Source organism: Candoia aspera, chromosome 1 (genome assembly GCF_035149785.1).
Source record: "Candoia aspera isolate rCanAsp1 chromosome 1, rCanAsp1.hap2, whole genome shotgun sequence".
Classification (NCBI taxonomy): domain Eukaryota; kingdom Metazoa; phylum Chordata; class Lepidosauria; order Squamata; family Boidae; genus Candoia; species Candoia aspera.
This window is the reverse complement of record NC_086153.1, coordinates 323,904,879-323,926,589: the sequence shown is the minus strand read 5'-3', so window position 1 is coordinate 323,926,589 and position 21,711 is coordinate 323,904,879. Positions and strand designations below refer to the sequence as shown.

At 41.2% G+C, this 21,711-nt stretch overlaps 1 protein-coding gene across 1 annotated transcript in view; it reads right to left on the bottom strand.

Annotated features, from left to right (window-relative positions):
* The window catches only part of GNG2 (G protein subunit gamma 2), a 46,796-nt gene extending 36,495 nt beyond the window's left edge, over positions 1-10,301 (bottom strand). The window contains exon 1 of the mRNA XM_063290528.1: positions 10,073-10,301. The gene's annotated coding sequence lies outside the window, so the exon portion shown is untranslated. The remainder of the gene's footprint in view (positions 1-10,072) is intronic.
* Positions 10,302-21,711: the final 11,410 nt, after the last annotated feature.

Here is a 21,711-nt window from a genome sequence, read left to right as displayed (position 1 = left end):
GTCACATCTATCATCACATTTTGCTTGGAGAACGTGTCCAACACTGTTGTCGGCTTTTGTTATAATATATATTCCTTTTTGTAATTACTACCTACATAGCAACTATTACGATCCATAGACTACATACAACCCTTCCTATCTTCCACATCGTATCTCTCAGCAAAAGTGGGGATCCCTATGGAAATGGGGATCCCCTTTTCCTTAACATGGGTCCAGCCTGAGATGTTTTGCAAGGGCTGCAACTCCATAACAACTTAGTCAGAGCTAAGTCCTTCATAATGGGACTTCCAGGAAGTTTGTATAGGACTGCATCTTTATAAAGCAATTCTTCGTCTAATGTTGAGGCCTCCAGACAAATCCAAAATCCTTTGGCCTAACAGGACAGAAAAGAAAGGATTTTTAAATCTGTTCTCCTCTTGTTCCAACCAAGTTATTTCAATTGTTTTTAAAAAAATATTCCTCAATTTGAAACTAATAGGAGGAAACTGATCCATAGCTGGTTTAGGTCAGGAGTGCTTTGGAATTGTGCTTGGGGATGAGAAGAGCTGCAGATCCACTTTAGCATATCTCTTGCTTCCTCACATCTCTTCCTTGCTTTTTGACATCAAAATCCTGATATAAAATAACTGCACAGACATAGAGACTCAGAGAGGATGTTATAATTTATATGGCCCTCCAAGCGTCATCCTTTTCCTCACCTTCAGAGGAGGACATCTGAAGAATCCCACGGGTTCTGGAACTGCCTCCCAGGACTATATCATTGCATCTTCTATAACAACTCAAAAACAACCTTGGTGTTCTTGTGTCATCACTGCTGCCACTCAGCATAACCATAGTGGGAGATACACAGGGTAAATTGTGCTAGATTAACCTTTCCCAATAAGGTGTCTTGGCTGGGACTTCTAGGAGAAACTCAGTTCCAACAGATTTCAAATCTCCCAGATTCTGGATGGATGCAATAAAGCAGTGTTTCTCAACCTTGGCAACTTGGAAGGTTTGTGGACTTCAACTCCCAGAATTCCCCAGCCAGCAAGCTGCCAAGGCTGAGAAACACTGCAGTAAGGTGACCTGAGCCATCTGTTTTCTGTGATTGGGTGGTTTCTTCTTATTTTGAATTGGTTGATTGATTTGCTGATGACTGAGCTACTGCACTTTTATTGTATTTCAATGTGAGATTCTCTGCTTTGGTGATCCTTAGGCCCCAAATGGTTTGATAGTAATGCTAAGAATAATAACAACAGAAAATATTGTAGTATTAAAAATAATATATTTCAGTGGGACTCCCAAGAGAAACAGTTGAGCACAACTACTTCATGTGCGGCAAAGAAAGAATTGAAAAAAGAGACCCATTGTGTCAGTCAGACTTGAGGGTTGGGGTTTTTTTTGTTTTTGAGAACTCAGGAGACTATCTTGCATGGCTGAGCCAAATTACTATAGCAACAGCACGAGTCAAGTGGGTGGATTTCTTGTGGGCTCTTTTAATGACTCATTTTTATGTATTTGTTTCTTGAAGAAGAAATGCCTCAAATGCATTTCGAAGCAGCAAAATTATTTAAAAACAGAAATCCAAATATCCAAACATGCTAGCATAATATGGACACCATTCTCCAAAGATTACCCTCCCATAGATTGAATAAGAACAGCTGTAATCTTTGCAGTCTTCCTTGGAATAATTCTCTGTGACGAATGGGGTGGGGACAGCAGGCAGAGTCAACATCGGAGCGGCAGCCTTTGGATTTCAGGATAAAAGTTTGCAAACTTAATGAAGTTTTGTGAACTGTTTAGATAGAAGGCATCATCTCACAATGTATGAAGTAGCAATATTTTTCAAGTCATGTGGAACATGAAGAGATGTCTTCTCAGGAACAAGCATAGGAAAGTGTAGTAAGTCACATGGGTTAACTCACTCCCAACTAACTGGGAGAAGAAAACTGGGGTAAGTAAACCTAGGTCAATGTGTCAAGAAAAGCTAGATTCTAAATTAAGGAAACTGGGAGCTGTGAAATTGGGAGCCCATGGTAGAAAAAAAAAAAGTTTTAGAGCAATTTTAAGCCTAAGCAACGTATTAATGTATCACAGAAATGTTCATTATCCAGTATGGTGGACTCTTCCTTACAAGAAGATAGTATCTTAAGGAATGTGTGTGTATTCAAAAAGCCACAAGACTTTTCATGATGTTACAATTTTATTCTGATCTGGGGAGGGGCAAATAGTTGTCACCCACCCAGAAACCCCTGCCCTACCATCAAACATTGCCATAAGCTCATTGCCTGCTGTGCTTCTAGCTCTGATGACTGGATATCAGATTTAATTTGCAAAAACTGCCATGGATGGAGTGCAGTAGGGCAAAGGGGCAAAACAGATAGGGCCATGCTGGATTTTCCCAGTTGGGGAAGGTATTTTGTTTTTCCTTTGCTTTTGGGGGTGATGTCTGTTTCAGACCTTATGTAACAATTTTATTGTCCTCACTAAAACTTCAGGAAACTATGCTACCAAATATTGGCAAATACATCACCAAAATCTTCTTCCAGGCCTTCCCTATAGGAACATGCATCAGCATCTGATGATGAGGCAAGGGGATCAAAAAAGGCAAGATGGCAAACACAGTGTTGCAATGGGAGCTGCTGCTGCTGTTTTTGTACACGTATCAACACATTTACCAAAGGGGTAGAGCTTACATCGCACACTGCATCCACTATCTTTTTTTCCCAATACTCTTTATTAAAGATTTTAACAATAGTAAAAGATAATACAAACTAAAATCTAAATGAAAAGAGAAGTAGAAAGTAAAATAAAAAGTGCAAAACGGAAGAAGAAAAAAAAAGAAAGGAAAAGGAAAGGGAAGGGAAGGGAAGGGAAGGGAAGGGAGGAAGGAAGGAAGGAAGGAAGGAAGGAAGGAAGGAAGGAAGGAAGATTAAAGAAGTGACTTCCAATCTTCTTTACAGCAAGTACAAGCAAACCTGGTATCTCCCCACCCCCTTTAAAGCTACATTATATAGTTCACTTCTTCCCATATTCAACACTTATCCAACCATAAATCCAAAAATCATTAAAATTTCTCTCCAATATCAGCAAAAGGTCCATAAAGGGTTTCCAGAATTTTATAGAAATATTTCTTCTTTTAACTCTGATCAAACAAGTCAACTTTATATTCTTTTCTTTTGCTCAATATTCTAACATTCTTGATCCTTAATTTAACATTAAGGTGCCTGTGGATGCCGATGGCTATATCTAGTTTTGATTTGGTTCCTGATTTCCTTTTTTTCTTCCCTTTTTAAAATTTTGTGATATTTTCTATTGTTTTCATCTATTGTTCGAAAAATGCATTTTAACTTACTATAAATTGCCTTGAAATTCACAGTCATAGGAAGAATACAAATATATGAAATAAATGCATAACTAAATTTCAGCAGTGAGATCTGAAAGAATTCAAAAGCTACAAAATAGGAAATGGATGCTACATTGGGCCCCAGGATGCCCAATCCTGCTTTTCCTTTTGGTGCATCACCAGGCAGTGTATCTACATGCAAAATGACTGTAGTGACATTTTGAACAAGAAGCATGCATTTCTGTGACAAAACAAAGCTGAATTTCTTAGCAGGCTTCATTGTGTGCCCCAATTTATCTACTTGCATGCAATACTATCATGAAACACATACATACACAACTGAACTATACCTCTCAGGCCCTTAGGAGATAGCCTGGGAGGGGAGAAGGGAACCTGAAATCAAATTAGAGCAGAAAGTTATTAATCTAGGGCGCTGTTTCTCCCAAGAGAAGTGGCCACAGGAGTAACGTGAGGCAGAAATCTTCACCCAAGCTCTCCAGAGACTTGGATGCATTCTGCATCTAGAAAGGCAGACCCAACACAATTATAAATAATGGCTAGAGCCCGCTGAGATTTCCTTTCCAGAAGGAACCCTCTGGCGAAAAGGTGCAAAACTTTTGTTGAGTCTGCAACAGTTAAAAAAATGAGACAAAAATACAAACTGACCACCCACAAAGTGCATGTTATTCCTCCCCTCCGTGCCCTGTAAAGGAAAGCAGCTATGCCAATTATCTACACCAGTGTTTCTCAAGCTTAGCAACTTTAAGGTGTGTGGACTTCAACTCCCAGAATTCCCAAGCGAGCATGCTGGCTGGGAATTCTGGGAGTTGAAGTCCATACATCTTAAGGTTGTTAAACTTGAGAAACTCTTATCTACACTCATGACTGAGAATCACCAACGGTTCTGAAATGCACTTCCTGGTGTTCCCCACAAGCAGAACACAAACAACCAGAAGCAGATGCTGAAAGCTTTTTTCTCAGCTGCCAGAATGGCAATTTCATCCAAAAAGAACTCCTTCTGTACCTTGACATAGTGATACTTGACCTACTAAGTGAAAGGAATGCAAACTAATTCCTAGGAGGGTCTCAACCAGTATATGTCCCAATGAATGGATTCATGTAGTAATCTAAAACTCTTTTTCTTTGTTTTGCAAGTTTACAGCTGAATCAGAAAGCAGAAGAAGCTATGATTCTGTTTAGTTGTATCAGAATGCAGAAAGACTTCTGTCTCTTTTCACTAGTTTTGCTTGTGATAATCATGAGGTCAACAAAAGCAAAACTAGTGAACTTTGTGGCCCACAAAGAAGAAAACCACAAATTAAATTTAAGAATCATCGATGTATCGCAGGCAACACAAGCGGATCATTTTCCAACCCAAATTGAACTCCAGCTGAATTCTTGCCAGTCCGGTAAACTGACCCCCGCCCCCATCCAGAAACATTCCTTGAACCACAGTTTGTGATTTCAGTTTGATTTGAATAGCACCCTTTTGCCCACTTTGCAGCCACCCGAAGAGAAAGTCCTCCTTTATTCAAAAACTAGATTTGATGTTAATTCATGGAGAACAATGGCGCAGGGAACCGACGGCACCAACTCCCCAGCTTTGCGATGAAGTAGCTTTATGACACAGAGCTCTAATTATATGCATCCTCTGAATAAGTAGCCATAGCATTCAGTGTATTATTTCTGGAACAGAGTAAAAGGAAAATGTTTGCAAAATCTGGATACTTTCTACTCCTGAAATCTGAAAACTGGACATTTTTTACAACCTTTGTTTATGCATCTATATTTCTATACTTCCCCAAAACCTTACTTCCTGCTCAATACACAAATATGTCACCAAATTCAACACCATCTAGAGCTTTTGGAGTGAGGCAGTTTACAAATAAGTAAAAAATTGACTGAGTCAATATAAAACAATTAAAACAGCAGCAAGAATAAGCACAATAAAAATGATAAGAGAAAAATACAGTAAAAACACAAGCAAGCAATAGTCTGTAACTTGAAAATGTTTTCCTAAAATACCTGGGAATTTTTTTTAAAAAAAGGTTCCCTCATCTGGTGCTGGAAGGGCCATGATATAAAGCCACACAAGATTCTTGTGGCTTTGTGGAATACTTTGTGGAATACTTTGTGAAAAGTATTCTACAAAGGAGATCCCGCTAATGAAAATCTCCTTTCTCCCATGACTCTCTCCTGTGCTTACCCAGAATTTCCTTCTGAGCAATACATTACAATCATACTAAACCCAGAGTGCCGTGCAGATGGACCAATAATACCATACTGGTTTCAAGTGATAAATCAATTTTCTATTTTAGTATCAAGCTGACCCTTCTAAAGACTTCAGCCAGCTATGCATTATGGTCCACTTGTCGTTCTCTTCCAGAAAGTCATAGCTGCACTTCTGGACACTCCTTACTTTACTTGGGCTTATCTGACCTTCCAAAAGGTGATGCACAGGGAGGCTTTGGGTGGGGGACTGGGGGGTTTAGTCCAAGAGCACAGTATGCAACAAGCTGCTTTGTTTCCACACTGACCTCCACAAAAGCTGACTTCATTCACATACTCCAAATATCAGGCTAGAGGTGAAAACTACCCCAAATCTTACCTAAAATTTGCTTTGTCAGGGGAACAAATCTAAGCATTAAAGCCTAAGGAACCTCTATAATGGCCCTACTGGGTCAGTAATGTTAAGAACTGTAGTTCATTGGCTCTAGATGATTGATCTGAATGCACATCCACATCTGAATGCGCCTTCTATCCCAAGTCCTCTCTGGCTACCCATTCTTGCATTATCAGCTGCCTTTCTGAGAGTATGATTGTAAAGAGGAACCTGGACTTGGAATGGAGAAGATGGTTCACGTTACACGGCTATGGCTTGGCCAACGCCAGTCACCATCACTTGGCCTCCACTTCCCCTACAGTAGATGGGGGCGACAGAAGAGGCATTGGGCAGAGGAACTTCAATGAAGCCGATAAAGCATTTTGCATGAAGAGCTATGCAAAACAATGCACAGAAATAGTGATCTGTTGAATCAGAAACTAAAAACAGGAACGTATCCCGCCATCTGCTTCTAATTATGAATCCTGTAGGGCACACAAGGAACTGCCTTTGCTCAGGCCAAACTCTTTGTCCATCACACTCAGCACTGTCTTTCTGACTGGAAACAGTTTATCAAAGTTTGAGGCGGAGAGGAGACTTTTTTTACCATTGGGCCCAGAGCTGAACCAAGCCTTTTGCACAGGAAGCCTGTAAGCACATGCCAGCCTGCCAATCTGCCATCGCTTCTGGCCATGGGTTTATTATTTCACACCTGAGGGCCCTGCCATTTGCTAGTAAAGGAAGTATTCAGTAGGAAGAAACCTGGATTTTTCTCTCTAGAAATCCTCCCAGTTTAGGCACATTCAGCCATGTGCCCTCCTCTTGAAAAGATGAGCATCCGAAGTAAATTACAAATGGCTCCATAAAATGAGGGCCTTTGAAACCTTCTTTGAAAAGTCAATATGGAAAGCACAAAACCTAGCATTAGAAGAACTCTGCCAGTTTAGCGCAAAGGGTCATGTACAGTAGTCCGTAGTATGGAACTTGTGGCCCTCCAAAGATCCTTGGAATCCATCCCTTCCCAATAAACCTGGACAACACAGCCAAAGTTCAGAGATCATAGGGGCTGTAGTGCAAACAGAGCTGTTTGACCACCAACTTCCTCACTTTAGTAGTCCATCCTGTTTCAAAAGTATATCAGCCTTCTGTTTCTGGAAAGCCCACAAGCAGGGTTGAAGTCAGCAGCCTTTCCTTTTTGTGTGCATTTGGGGTTAGAAGGGAGACTGACTCTGAATGTGGTGATTCCATTGGACAGCCCGTGATAGATCTGCCCATTTCTATGAATTGGCCTGTCTTTTTGCATTACTACCAAACTAGCAGCTATTGCCCCATCCAGGGACAGTGAACTGCATAAATCAGTTATGCTTTTTCATGGTCCAAGCCAATGGGCAATCAATTTCATTGGGTGAGCTTAATTTAAAGTCTTATGAGATATTCTGTGTGTGCGGTGGTTGTGGTGGGGTGACGGGAGGATTCAGGAAGGATAACTGTATGCCAGTTATCATTTTAGGAATAACTACCATGTCTTTCCTTTAAACAAAAACAAAAAAACAAAACAGGAAAAACAAAACACCGAATGCCTTCATCCAAAAGTAAGATCTACCTCGGTCTCCATCGCATGGGATTTTTTAATTTGCCACACCCATGGAGGAAATGCCAAACTGCTTCAAGACAAAAGCCAAGTACTGTAGCTTTCTACATTATCTTTAAACAAATTGCACTGCAATTCAGTCAAGAGCCTTAGGGCAGAATAGCGGATTAAAATTGGAAAATTCCACAAAATCCTGTTAGCGTATAAGGAACAGGTGGGTGTGGCAGCTTCTGCTATGGACCCAAGCCTAGAGAAATTGAGATAGATTCTGCAGTTTGAAAACCAGCCTAATTTAATTCCAAATCACCCCATGAAAGAAACTGGGAAAAGAGGGTAATCTTTTGTCTGGACTGCGAATTTATTTTTTTAAAATCAGGGGTTTGGCTGTTGGTCAGAAGAAACTAGATGCTATTTTTTTAAGATAACAGGAAGCTTGCAGACTGATAACCACTCACAAGAGACATCAGGGGATTTGATGTCACTGCCCAGATTACTTAAATAAATTATGGGGGGGGGGGAAGAGAATTATAAATGGTTCTCCTTATGGACAAGAAACAACAGGTACCTTTGTGCAATGGTTACTGATATACCCAGATGCTCAACATCATTAACTTTTATGGGCTGTTATAATGCATGAGAAATAGGAGAAAAGCCCAAAGTGGAGAGTAGGAGAGGATACAGATTTTATTTCATAAAAAATATATGGATTTGAATACTGTTTTTTTCCCCTTTCAGTTTATTTCTCAGAGTTGCTACCTTGCAAATCAGAGTTCACACCAGTTCACCTCCCTGAACTCAGTGGGGCATTTCTGAGTAGATATTGCACTGCATTTTTGGGCTCTTAAGTTTCAACATCAAAAGAAAAAGATGCTTATTTTGCTATAGTTACTTCCGACTCCTCTGTCAAAACAAACCATGTTTGTTTTTAAGAAATCAGAATTAAAAACAGTTCCACATTTGATCCAGGTTGCATCCTCTTCTCCTAAAATGCTTTTTTAAAGAAGTTGCTTGCAAGAAAAGAGGAAATGTGACATTTGCATTATTCAGCGCTATTTTGAAAAATGATGAAGGTATAGAGGAAAATAGGTTGAGAAGCTAATCTCCAGCTTTCTAAAACAAATGAAAAAAGAAGCAGGAAAGAAGCTAATTTCCATTCAACAAAGATTAACAGGCAACTCCAGTATTCTAAATTCAGCCTTTGTTCTCTGAGCCTGAAATATCTTCCATGGCTGTTTTGTTACTACTTTCGCCCCTAATTGTTTCCACAATTTCAGAATTCAGCAAAGAACGCACCCATGCCTGCTTTATGAATGGGAGAAGAATAAAGTGGAAGGTGGACCCATTTGCTTTCAAGAGAAACTCAGCAAGGCTGCCCATTCATTCTACACATCCACTTTAAAAACCTACTAGCTATCCGCTGCTCCAGAAATAAATACGAAGCCCTCCTTCCTCACCAGTTCAGGTATTGTACACTTGTACATGATGTGAGCAAACATAATAAGGCTCTCCCACCCGATTAGATTTTCTCTCCATCCCAGCTGTCAAGCCACCCAATGTCTCAGCAGCAACACAAATCCCCATCCGGTGGAGAAATATTTGCTGATGAAGGAACCAATTCACAAAATTTCCATCTTTCCACCACCACACTGCCCCCAGCCAGCTTCTCTGGGGGAAGCAGAAATAACTTTAACAGACAATACCAAGCACGAGATATTTTTCTTTAAAATGTGGGTGGAATTTCACTGCCCCCCATCCTGATGAGTATATCTGAATCAGACAGACAAGGCTCTCCACCCACCCACCGATCCATTCTCCTCGTCCTCGTCCTCGTCCTCGTCCTCCTTATGATGATGATGATGATGATGATGATGTAACTAACAATGCCTGATCTGAACAAAGAGGGCTGCAGAGAACAAATGCACAAGAGAAATTGAAAGGATCACTCCTCCTCCTCTCCCCTCCCGCCCCCCCGATATTGAGCGCAGTGGACAGGGTTGAATTCACGCCTGTTTCGAATTAGCCAAAGAACTGGACAATGCAACCCTGGGGTGACACTAAACACATTTTAATGCAGCTACAGTAAAAAGCGATTTGTAAGGAGCTGCCCCTCACTCACATTCATACATGCATGTATGTGAGCGAGAAAGACAGGGCGCGCACGCCTGGGGTGAGTGCAAAAAAAAATCCATTTGTCTTGCCGTTGCTCTGCCTGGGGTGGGGGCTCCTTCGTCAAGCCTCTCTCTCTCTAAACCCAAGGATCGATCGATTTTCATTTCCCAATTCCTGGGTTGCAACATTTCGGTCTTTCCCCTCGCGGGGCGATCTGCTAGCAGGCGATCCGATTCCAAGCCGAATCTGCCTTCCATCCCCGCTTGTTTTCTGCATCTCCGACTTTTGCCCGGACTCGTCGGGCGAAAGAGCAAGAAGCGGGGATGGGCGGAACGCCGAAGCGGAGCGTTGGAGCTCCACGTTGATCAGCAAACGCAAACACACACCGCGTGGGAGAAGGTTAGTATATCTGCCCCTTCTCTCCGTTGTTTCGCTTATTTACCTGACGGAGAGGCGCTCCCAAAGCCGTCCGTGCAGGGCAGGCGAGAAAAACCTTCCCTCCGAGGCTTCTGTGACTGGATCCAGATGTGAAATGTGGAAAGAAGGCGAAGTCCTCGGTGTGGCGCGAGGAGCAACAGCTGATGATCAAGGAGCGGAGGAGCGAGCGAGCGAGCAGCGCCTCAGCCTGCAAATAAAGTCCCACCCAGTGTCGTGTGTGATATCAGCTTCTCGTTGTACAGGAAACGGAACATCCACCACTTCCTCCTCTAGCTTCTGGGGGTGTTTTAGTTCTTAACTTGCAGCCCCTGTGGTTGTCCAACTTGTCTGCAAGTCTTTCTTTTTACCCGAGTCCTTTGCTTCTTAAAAGAGGGTGGAGGGTTGTTTTTTTCTCTTTTCTTTTTTGAGCAACATCAACAGCAAAGAGAGCCGGTCTGGTCTAGTGGTGAAGGCTCCAGGCTAGAAACCAGGAGACTGAGAGTTCTAGACCCACCCCAGGCATGAAAGCCAGCTGGGTGACTTGGGGCCAGTCACTCTCAGCCCAAGAACCAATCAGGTGTAGTAAGAGAGTTCTAGTCCCGCCTTAGGCATGAAAGCTGCTGGGTGACCTTGGGCCAGTCACTCTCTTTCAGCCCAACCCACCTCAAAGGGTTGTTGTTGTGGGGAAAATAGGAGGCGGAAGGAGTATTAGGCGTGTTCCCCACCTTGAGTTATTTATAAAAATAATAAAGGTGGGATAAAAAATATATAAACAAAAAAAATCAACATCTTTCTACAGTTCTTATCTTGAGCCAAGCTCTAGCAGCATCAGAACACTGGAGCTTTGAGATTTGTTTATGTATTTACTGGGGTTTACATGCGCTCCAATCCTGCAGGGTATGTGGTGACAAGTGAGATTTCTCCAGGCACCCACCACCACATACAGGAAGTCTTAAAAGCCTTAGAAACCTCTGTTCCTCCTCCCCTGCCCGCCGCCCCAGAAAGTAGGCCACGCCCATCTCTTCCATTGCTGCTGGCCTAGGAGGGAAATGACATTACAGATTAATTTTAAACTGAAATGGCACTGTTTGCAGCCAGTTGCTTCAACTCTGGAATATGTGACACCAATCACCAACTTGTTTGTTTTTTTGTTTGATGTATATAGCCACCCATCTCACATATGTAACTATGCAGAATCACAGAACTGGAAGGGAGCATTTAGGTCAGCCTTTTTCAACCTTTTGACCCCAGAGGAACCCTTGAAATATTTTTCAGGCCTTGAGGAGCCCCTGCACATTCAGGCTCAAATATAGGCCAGACATTACGAAATAATTATATTTGTTTCATGTGCAGGCCTGTATATATGCACTAACAGTGTTCTTGAACTAAAAATAAAGAATGAAACTTACCTCTTTAATGTGAAGTTGAAATAATTTTTGAAATAAATTGTGATCTCCCAGGGAACCCCTAGGGACCCCTCATGGAACCCTAGGGTGCCACGGGACCCTCGTTGAGAAACCCTGATTTAGGTAATCAAGCTCCACTTTCTGCTCAGGTTAGGAGCAAATTAAAACACCCCAGACAAACGGGTGTCTGGCTGCTGTCTGAAAACATCTGGTGAAGGGAATTCCTCCACCTCTCACAGCCATTGGGTTCACTGTCAAACTGTTATTATTGTCAGGAATTTTTTTTCCAACGTTCAACATACATACTTCCATGTAACTTAAATCCATTATCCCAAGCCCTGCACTTGGGAAAGATAACTGCACACCTTCATCTTCCATTTATTTGAAAAGTGCTAGCATTTCTCTTGCTCTTTCTTCCTTTCTCAAGTTCATTTCATTCTGTATTCTTTGGGGGTATTCCAGGTGAAGAAGAATACCAAAAAAAAGCTAAGCAGAACCAGGAGTCTAGTTAGATAATTTTAGACTCAGGTGTGCTTTTGTATATTTCTGTTGTTGTACTTACTATATATAACTTTACTTCTTTTCAAAATGAATGGAATCAAGCCTGCTGTCTTTGAGGAGCCCAGCTGCTCATTAGTTCTTTTTTCTGAAGGCCATGAGTTTCTCCCCAACATCTTATCCTTATCTTTATCTCCTTAAAGCACGTAGCGTTCATTACTGGACAAAATACTTGAAATGGGGTATGACCAAAGAAAAAATAAAAAGTGAAACTAATACTTCCTATGATTTGGTAACTATATTTGCCTCTTTTTTTGCAACACCGCATACCATTGATTTTTATTCAATTTGCAATATGTTATGGCTGTGTTCACATGTAGCATTATCAAGCCAGTTAATTTAACTCTGCTAAATTTAGATTCCTCAATTCAGTTTGGTTATTTTCAGCCCGTTTCTCTAACCTATCAAAAGTGTTCTGAATTTCATTTCTGTTTGTTGAGATATCCCCCTCAGTTTTGTGTTATCTGCAAATTTGGTAAGTATCCAATCTACCTTTTCATTTAAGTCATAAAAAGTTGAATAGTACCGAGCCCAGAAAAGAACCTTATAGCACCCCAGTCAGTATCTCACTCCAATTTGATAAGAAACTATTGATAACCACCCTTCAGGTATATTAACTTGTCATGCCATCCATCTCACATTGCACTAGCTTGCTAAGCATAATCCCATGGATATCTTGTCAGATGAATGCTGAAATCAAGATATTTTATACCTCCAGCATTCCCACAATTTACTAATGAAGTTATCTGGCCAAAAATGAGATAAAATTAGGGCTTTTCTACACACAGCACTAAAGTGCTGCCAGCCTATGCAGGAGCCTGCAGAAATAGGAAGTGCTAACTATACTTCCACTTCTATTCTGCCTGAGCAACAAACAGAGGAGGGATTCTGTCCCTATTCAAAGCACTGGGAGGAAAAAAGTGGGATGGGGAATGCTACCTTTGCTGCCAGTTACTGGCAGCAGAAAACCTACTGATCTGCTGCTGTCAGGTAATTGGTTTCCATGGATTCCCATTCTCCCCTCTTCTCTTGCCACCCACGTATGGGGAGAGAAATAGAAGAAATGGGCTTTTGTGGTGCCAGTTCTCCCAGCACCAAAAGATTCCTTTCCCACCTAGAGTGGTAGCTGGACAGCTGCTTTCTATGCTTTCCAAAACTGCCTATGGATGCTGGCAGAAGACCCCTATGGGCAGCTTCACCATGGGGCAACCAGCAGTTCTTCTGTAGGCTCTGTAATGAAGCTGACTTCATTTGTTCTTCTTCAAAGAACTTGAGGAAGCACTATTTACAACTCTGTGAGGAAGCCTTGGGTAGCTTCACTGCAGCTCTCCTGAAGTCTTTGTGCTTAACCTGCCCATGGCTTCCTCTCAGGGCTGCCATCAGAACCAGATCACTCCTGCAAGGAAGTACTGGTCACAGCTCTGTAAGGAAGCCTGGGTAAAACACCTCCAGAGGCACTGGTTGGCCACTAGTCATATGCATAAAAAGTCCCCTGCACCTTGCCTATTGCAGCATCCAAGCTGGTGGTGGGAGTGGCAGGCAGCTGTACTGTGGAGGAAACATTGCTGCCATTCAGTGGTCCTTCTGTGAGATTTGGTGCCAGGAGAACAGGTGCTTAAAAAGATTTGCTTCCCCTCCTTTCCTCTAACCCAGTGTTTCTCAGCCTTGGCCACTTTAAGATGTGTGGACTTCAACTCACAGAATTCCCCAGCCAGCATGGGTGTTGAAGTCCACACATCTTAAAGGGGCCCATGTTGAGAAACACTGCTCTAACCGATGGGCGACAAGAGAAGTGGGAGAGAAGCGGAGAAGAATACTTCTTTATTGTCAGTTCTCTGATCCCTCAGAGGTTGGAGAAACTGACAGTGAAGGATCTGTCCCCCTGCCCCACCATGAGCCTTGTAGATTCTGGGCACCCAAAACATTCTCCTCTTTCCCTGCTTCTTCTGCCATTCATACATTGGCAAAAGAAGTAGGGAAATGGCTGTTTGGCATAATGGGAGATGGCATAGTGGGAGAGCCCTTACTCTCCTGTTGTCAAAAGGTGAATGTCCCTGAAAATCAGTAGCTAGGGACCAGAGGAGGGCTGTGTCCACATAGCCTTAGGTGGCCAATAGGAGCATGGCTTGTCCTGCCCCTAAACTTACCCTGGAATAATTCTCTGCAGACCAACTGCTTGGCACAGTTTGTGCTGGCAGAAATGGAAAAACACCCCTCTTGCAGCAGAACAAGAAACTATAGGTGAAGGCTGTCTTCACAAGGGTTTGGGAGTAGATTGAGGATGACACTCTACATTCCTGTCCTTGAAAAACAGTGTATGAACTGTCTTCATGCCTTCATGCTAGGGTAGCCGAACATAATTGGATAGGCCCAATTAAGTCTGGCAAAAGTTGATCCCAACAATCTATGATGACTTCTGGTAATTTTCACAGTATTCAAGATGTTTACAGATCAATCATTTCATGATCAGTTCTAGAATCTTCCCAGTTAACAGAGTCAGACTGGCTAGTCTACAGTGCTCTGGATGATCCTTTTCCACTTTTGAAAGACGGAGTGATTTGCTCTACCCCAGTCATCAGGTTCTTCACCAGTTCTCCAGGAGTTCTTAGAGATAATACAATAAAGTTCAATCAAAGGGACTTGAATATACTAGAATGCAATTCATCTTGCCTTGGAGGCTTAAACTAATTCAAAGGAAATAGACATTTCCAAATCTTGTTGCTATCAACTTCAAAGTTCAATGCTGACTCTTCATCTTGCTCTCCACAATTTCCTGGTGCAATATATACCTTCTTGTTGAAGACTAAACCAAAAGAACAGATGAGTAACTCCTCTTTTCTTTTGCTACCTTTTAGCCTGTTGTCATCTTTAGTGAACAGCTGGTATACTGATGCTTTTCTTCTGAGCATATCTAAAGACATCATTTTTGTTATTTTTACAGCCTTGCCCAGTCTCAGCTTATTCTGAGCTTTAGCTTCTAAAGCAGTTCAGGGTGTCCTTTATGTTCTCTTCAGTGGTGACCTGGCCCTTTTCTTTTCTGCTGTTGTGTTCAGGAACAAGCACCAGTGCAAACAACACATGTGCTCCTATGTTCTGATCCTGCAGATAGTATTAGGACTACTGGCATGGATAGTGTTATCCTCCAGATAAATCACTCCAAGTTCATGGGCAATGATCCATGTTGTGGTAGGGAATTCCACTGTCTCTCTTAAATCTCCTCCAGCTCAGCTTCATGAGATGCCCTCAGTTCTAGTATTTTGAAAAAGAGAGAAAAACTTTCCCATACTACGAAAAACTGTGCATCTCCATAATTTTCTCCCTTGCTCACATTTTCTAAATACCTCATTCCCTTTTATACACAATTGCAACCTTTCTTCATAAGGGAGCTTGTTCTAGTTGTCTAATAATTTTGGTTGCCATGGAAAGGGGGTCAGTGGTGTTGGATATATATTTTTTCTCTCTCATAAAATATACAGTTGTTCACTGTAGAATTGCACTCTTTCTTGTTCTTCTAGTCAAGTGCTTGCCAGAGAGAAGAGGTGATCATATATTTTGGATCCTGACTGTGAAAGAAAAAAGTATTATCCATAAAGCCTGCCAACCTCCATTCTTAAAGGTTCCTTCTCCTTTGGACTGAAAAGTTTCTAGCAAAAAATCTGCCTCCCTTTGAGTAAAACTCTACCCTTAATATTTGAGTATTAAGTATTGTTGTTAATTTATTTTGTTTCCGCTGCCTAGGAGCTTAATGTCTCTGGGCAGTGTATAGGTTATTTTTGTTACCATCACCACCATCATCTTTGTTATTTCTTAGATGCTGTTAGGAACGTAGAAGGAATATACAAAATGGCATACTAGACATCAATCTCTTTAAAAAATAATAAAACAAAACTTAAGAGCAGCCTTTGGAAATTAGAACATACCTACTGAAACTAGAAAAAGCATGTAAGAATTTATTTGCAGAAGAAATGGAGGAGATGGCTTGTAAGTAGATCCTGGCTGTTATTTTGTATCTGGGGATTTTGGCCCTAGCTATCAGCTGATGATCATCTTCCGTGTGTGTTTCCTGGAGTACCAGCACGTCGACAGAATAATCCAGAAGGATCTTGGACAAAATCACTGACCTTCTGACAACATCTGGAAAAAACAGCTGCAAAATTGAAAAACCGCAACGATCTATTGAACAGACTGGATGGAACATCCTGGGGTGCTGACGCTAACACCCTATGAACAACAGCCTTGGCCCTGGTTTATTCCACAGCCGAATATTGTGCAAGACTGCCCCCGACGTGCGTTCCCTGGCTCCTTAGAAGATCTGCACGAAGCAATGCCAGAAGCGATTGCCTGGATAGCTGAACCGGACATCCAGTTATGAGGCTACTACGGTATCCCTTCAGAAGTTCTGTATATAACTGTGTGGACTGTGTGTATATATTTGCCTTTCTCTTGTCGTGCACTCATCATATGCTATATGTATGTATGTGTGTGTATGTGTGTGTGTATGTGTGTGTGTGTGTGTGGGTATGTGTGTGTGCGTGTATGTGTATGTATGTATGTATATATATATATGTGTGTGTGTGTGTGTGTGTATGTATATGTGTGTGTGTGTGTGTATAGTTGAGCCTGGGGCAACATTTCTGTAGAGTAAGGACAGGGATCAAGTCTTGTTTGATGGAATGGGAAGGGAAGGGTGACTAAGACCCCAGGTTACTCCAAGCATGTCTGGTCTACACACAGAACTTTGTGGTTCTTTGATTTCCAGGGTTGTCTACTTCAGCCATGTAAGGGACTAGAGGGACTGGTTTGGTCAGCCTCCCCCAACCTGATATCCTTCACATGTGTTGGGAGGTGTTACTCCTGAAACTCCATTTCAGGATTCTCTGGTGGCCATACTGGATGAGATCCTGGGTGTGATGGTCTCAATACATCTGCAGAGTGCCAGTTTGGGGGAGATTGTCTAGATAGACCAAAGGTTTGGCTTGCTGGTCAGAAATTTAATTGCCTCAAGTAAACCATGCATATATCCCAGCTAGTACAAACTGGAATCCCTCCACCCTTTGTTAAGTAGGACTAGCTGAAGGAGTGATGGGTGGCAATCCATGTAGGTGGCTTGGTTGCTGGCTATATTAAGGCTTGAAGGTGTTCCATTAAGGCACAGTGATTCCATTTGTGATGCTTCCCCATCCATTCAATCTGCCCTCTTTACTTTTTTCCTACTAGTCTTACTAGTATTACTCAGACATTTTTGAGACAATATAAAGCCTATTCTCATTCCTGTTATACTGGCACAATAATAGCTAGATGACCCTAAGAACCTTTTCCCATGATATAAGCATGCCCTGACACTATTGTTCTGCCCCATTCTCATGATGTTGCCTTCCAACTGACGACAGAGAAAGCTTTACGTCATCTTCAGCTGAGTTAAAAAAAAGTATTTTCCTAACAGCAATGGCAAAGTATGTAAAATCTTTTGTGTGTCACCAGTCATTATGTTGGAGGAGAAGCTAGCAGTGGTTGGGATCAAAGCAATATGTTTTGGCTGTTTCAGGCTGTGGCAGGAATCTCCTCTCCCTCCTGGTCCTTGATTAGCCTTCTCTGTTGCCATTCTGTGGTTCTCTTCCTTAAGAGTTGGACATGGCAGCACTGAGCTGGTCATCGCTAAAATTTGCATGGTAGCGCTAGGCTACTCTATTGGCAGTAACATAAATGCATTAAACTCTATGGCCCTTACCAGTTTAGCACAACACTGAAACAGCAAAACAGTGGAATGATTTAGACCAGTGTTTCTCAACCTTGGCAACTTTAAGATGTGTGGACTTCAACTCCCAGAATTCCCTAGCCAGCATGGGGAACATGGCTGGCTGGGAAATTCTGGGAGTTGAAGTCCATTCATCTTAAAGTTGCCAAGGTTGAGAAACCCTGAGTGAGACTATCTCTACCTCCCAACAGAACACAAAGGAATCTGAAAGTCTGCTTATGTTGCCTATTAAAAAAAAAGGAAAGGAAGGAGAGAAAAATCCTAAGTGCTGATGACGATTCCTCTTACTTTGTGATTCAATTTTTAAAATTATTATTTATTTAGCTTAGGTAAATATGGGGTGGAGGGCATGGGGCACACAAATGAGCCTAGAGATGATGGGTAGAGTTCTGTAACCAGAGCCACACCCTACTGGTGCTGCAGCACTATGATGGGTGGATGTTTTTCCTGCTGGTTGGTGCCATGCAGAAGAGAGAGGGCAGCAAAGCTGGAGGACTCAGCTATTCCTTTCATTCCTCATGCCCTGCACACATATAGATAGGATCCATTGGCAGCCATTTCCTGAATTGACAGGCCTCTGCCTGTAATGCCATTTTGTGAGGAAGCATCCACAAGATAGCTTCAAAATTTTAAAAATGTTGCCTGGTCCCAATCCTATGGGTACTCAAGTTTTCAAGAAGAGGCACACATGGCTGGCTGTGAAATGGAATTGTGTACAGATGATGAACATGTGATTACAAAAATGTATAAACTTTTAGTGAAATTTGAAACAGAAGAAGAAGAAGGGAAAGAATGTATGATAAAGTGGGCTAAAACGTTTGGTTGTAATATACAGTTGGAACAATGGGAAACTATGTGGTTGAAAGAATTGAAATCTAAACTATGTTATAATCTTGAAAAGACCTTTTATAAAATGATGTACTGTTGGTATATGACACCAGAAAAATTATCTAGAATGTATAAAAGTACTTCAAATTTCTGTTAGAAATGTGAACAAGAACAAGCATTTTACCATGCTTGGTGAACATGCAAAAAGGCTAGAGGTTTTTCGGTTCAAATGCATACACTGATTCAGAGGATTTTAAAGATTAACATACAATTGAAACCAGAACTTTTCATCTGGGGACTGATGGATAAACAGCTGGGAAAAAGTCATGGAACTTTGTTTTTATATATGATAACTGCAGCAAGGTTATTGTATGTACAAAGATGGAAAGATTTGGCAATACCTACAACAGAGGAATGGTTGGTGAAGATGACAGAACTTGCTGAGATGGCCAAATTGACCTGTTTGATTAGAGAAAAGATAATATCTTTGTTTATTGCTGACTGGAAACCCCTTATGGAGTTTTCGTGTAAAACAGAAAAAAATGAACATGATCGATGGTTTTGACAATTAGATAGGATAGAATATAGAAAGGAGAGAGTCATGATGCAACTTTAGAGAAAGAAGTAAATCTACAATTGTACTTATAACTGCTGTAAAGAAGATCGGAAGCCACTTCTTTATATCTTTTTTCTTTCTTTTCTAGTTTTCTTCTACCTTTTTTCTTTTTTTCTTTTTGCACTTTAGCTTCCTCTTTTATTTCTTCCTTTTTCTTTTTTCCTTCTTATTTTGTTTTAGTTTGAATTAATTTTTACTCTTGTTTTTAAAACTTTCAATAAAGTTATATCAAGAAGAGGCACACATGGCTGGAGGAAGAAAGGAGCAGATGGGAATTGCTTCTATGATCTTCTTTAAATTTCCTTTCCTTAAGGTTCTATTCCTAAAGATTTGGGGGAGAAATGGGATAATACTGAGCAAATTGCTCATAAAGTAGTAAAATCAGTGGGGAAAAGGCAATGGTTTCTTTATTTAATGATTTATTTATTTATTTATTTAAATAAATATTGTTATTTTGGCTTGGCTATATCTTGGCTATAAAGATGCTAGAATGTTTCCTTATGCTGGTAAGACTAGGAGTGATGGTTATTACTTCCATCCAAATTTTAAGAATAATAAGTTAAATTTATGCTGCATTATAGCAAAACAGGCAAGTACATGATCAATAAACACACACATTTGCTTTCAAGTAGAGCAGTATATACATATGGCATGGTAGCATGTTCAAAGTCCTTCACTTACAACACACACAAACACACATTAGTAGATGTCTTTTTCTTCTTTTATGTTCTTTTTCCTTATCTCATGCCTTTCATTTCTTTTACTTAGGATTTCTTAAAACATTTAAAACAGCTTCTGTCTATGATTAATTGATTGGATTTCCACATCACCCTATGACATGGTTTAATCATAGTTTATTGAACAAGCCCTAGTGGGTTGGTTGACACATTGCTCTAATCATTTGCTATGGCTGATGATTTTGCCTACATTTACACTGCAGTCACAGTTCAAAATAAGCCATGACTTGTGTTGTCATGGTTTACTGATAAACCATAATTAGCTCATAATATTCTCTTTTATTGGTATCGTAATTAGCTCAATTCACATAACACATTAAGCCAAACTCAACAAATCACAGTGTGGCTTGTATGTTATATGAACCCAGCCATATATTTTCATTTCCATTCTACCTGGCAGTACACATGGCTAAACTGTATTTATTTTTGTAGTCTATAAAACTGTATAGACTAAACTGTATTTACTTTTGTAGTCTATGATGCACTGGGTACTCATGGCTAAAGGACATCAAGGTAATCAAGGGGAATGTGGTCCTTCCAAGGTTGGAATGACCAGTCTTCAGCCAGCATCAGCTCTAGATTTGCTTTTCATCCTTTGTGGTACTTTAATTAACCACATAGGCCTCACCTCCTTACTGGCCCTTTCATTCTTAGGTTAGCTACTGAGATAGGCAGAGGAATGCAGCTACACCTGAAACAGCACAACCCCCAAAAGGTGTTGTGGTCCAGTAAGAAGATGCTATCTACCTTGCCAATGAGTGTGGTAGCTTACTGCAACCTGGGGCCCTCCAGACAAAGTAGACATCAATACTTCTGGCTGGGGACTCAGGGGACTAGAGAGGGACTACGGTGATTCGTCTACACCCAACATTTGGAGTCTTGGGCAATGTTTGGATGGAGGTTTCTTTCATAGTATATCCTTGCTTTTCTGTTTGTTGCTATTGTTACTATTACTTTGGAACTCTAATACAGTATTCACGCTGAGGGCACTGCTGCCAGAAACTCACTCTGGGCAGAAAATGCGTTTAAGAAAGTCATCCCATGGTTTAATAGGCCAAGTTTACACATAGTGTATTTTATCTAGTTGACCTAAGTGTGATGCATGAACTCAGCATTTATGGTTTATAGCTTTCTTTGATGTGTGAACTCAGGCCTTGCAATGTTTGGACCTAGCCAATTTATTAAACCTCACTAAGGCTCCCCCAAGATCAACATGTATTTGGATGGGAGATCACCATGGAATGCCAGGGCTGTTGGCTAAATTGGAAAGTAAAACGAAAGCAAAAAAATATTGGAAAAAGGACACTTGGGTAGAAACGTCATGGAGGTGGCCATAAAGTCAGGAATCCAAAACCACTCAAGGGCATCTTTAGTCTTTTAAAAAACAAATCCTTGCTTACATTGCCATCTAGTGATTGAAACTGAGATTACAGAAACTCAACTGATGATCCCCAAAAAAGATTATAATGAAGGGTCAAGCCAGAAATGTACCAGTTTATAAATCTTGCCAGAGAGGTCCTCTGTATATGTTTCCTTAACCTAGATAATGAAGCAGCCAGCCCAGAAGTTGGGGCAGAATATGCTGCAAAATGGTTGCTCGTATGCTGTTGCTCCTGTTGCAGCAGCCACCCTCCAACCCTGAGCACCTGTTTCATTCCCAGATGAGATGGGGATCCTGGTAAATGTATTATATTCCTCGCTCAGTGTAAATTATACATCTCCTGGACACCTGAGGATGTTCTCACAGACTAGTGTAGGATTTAT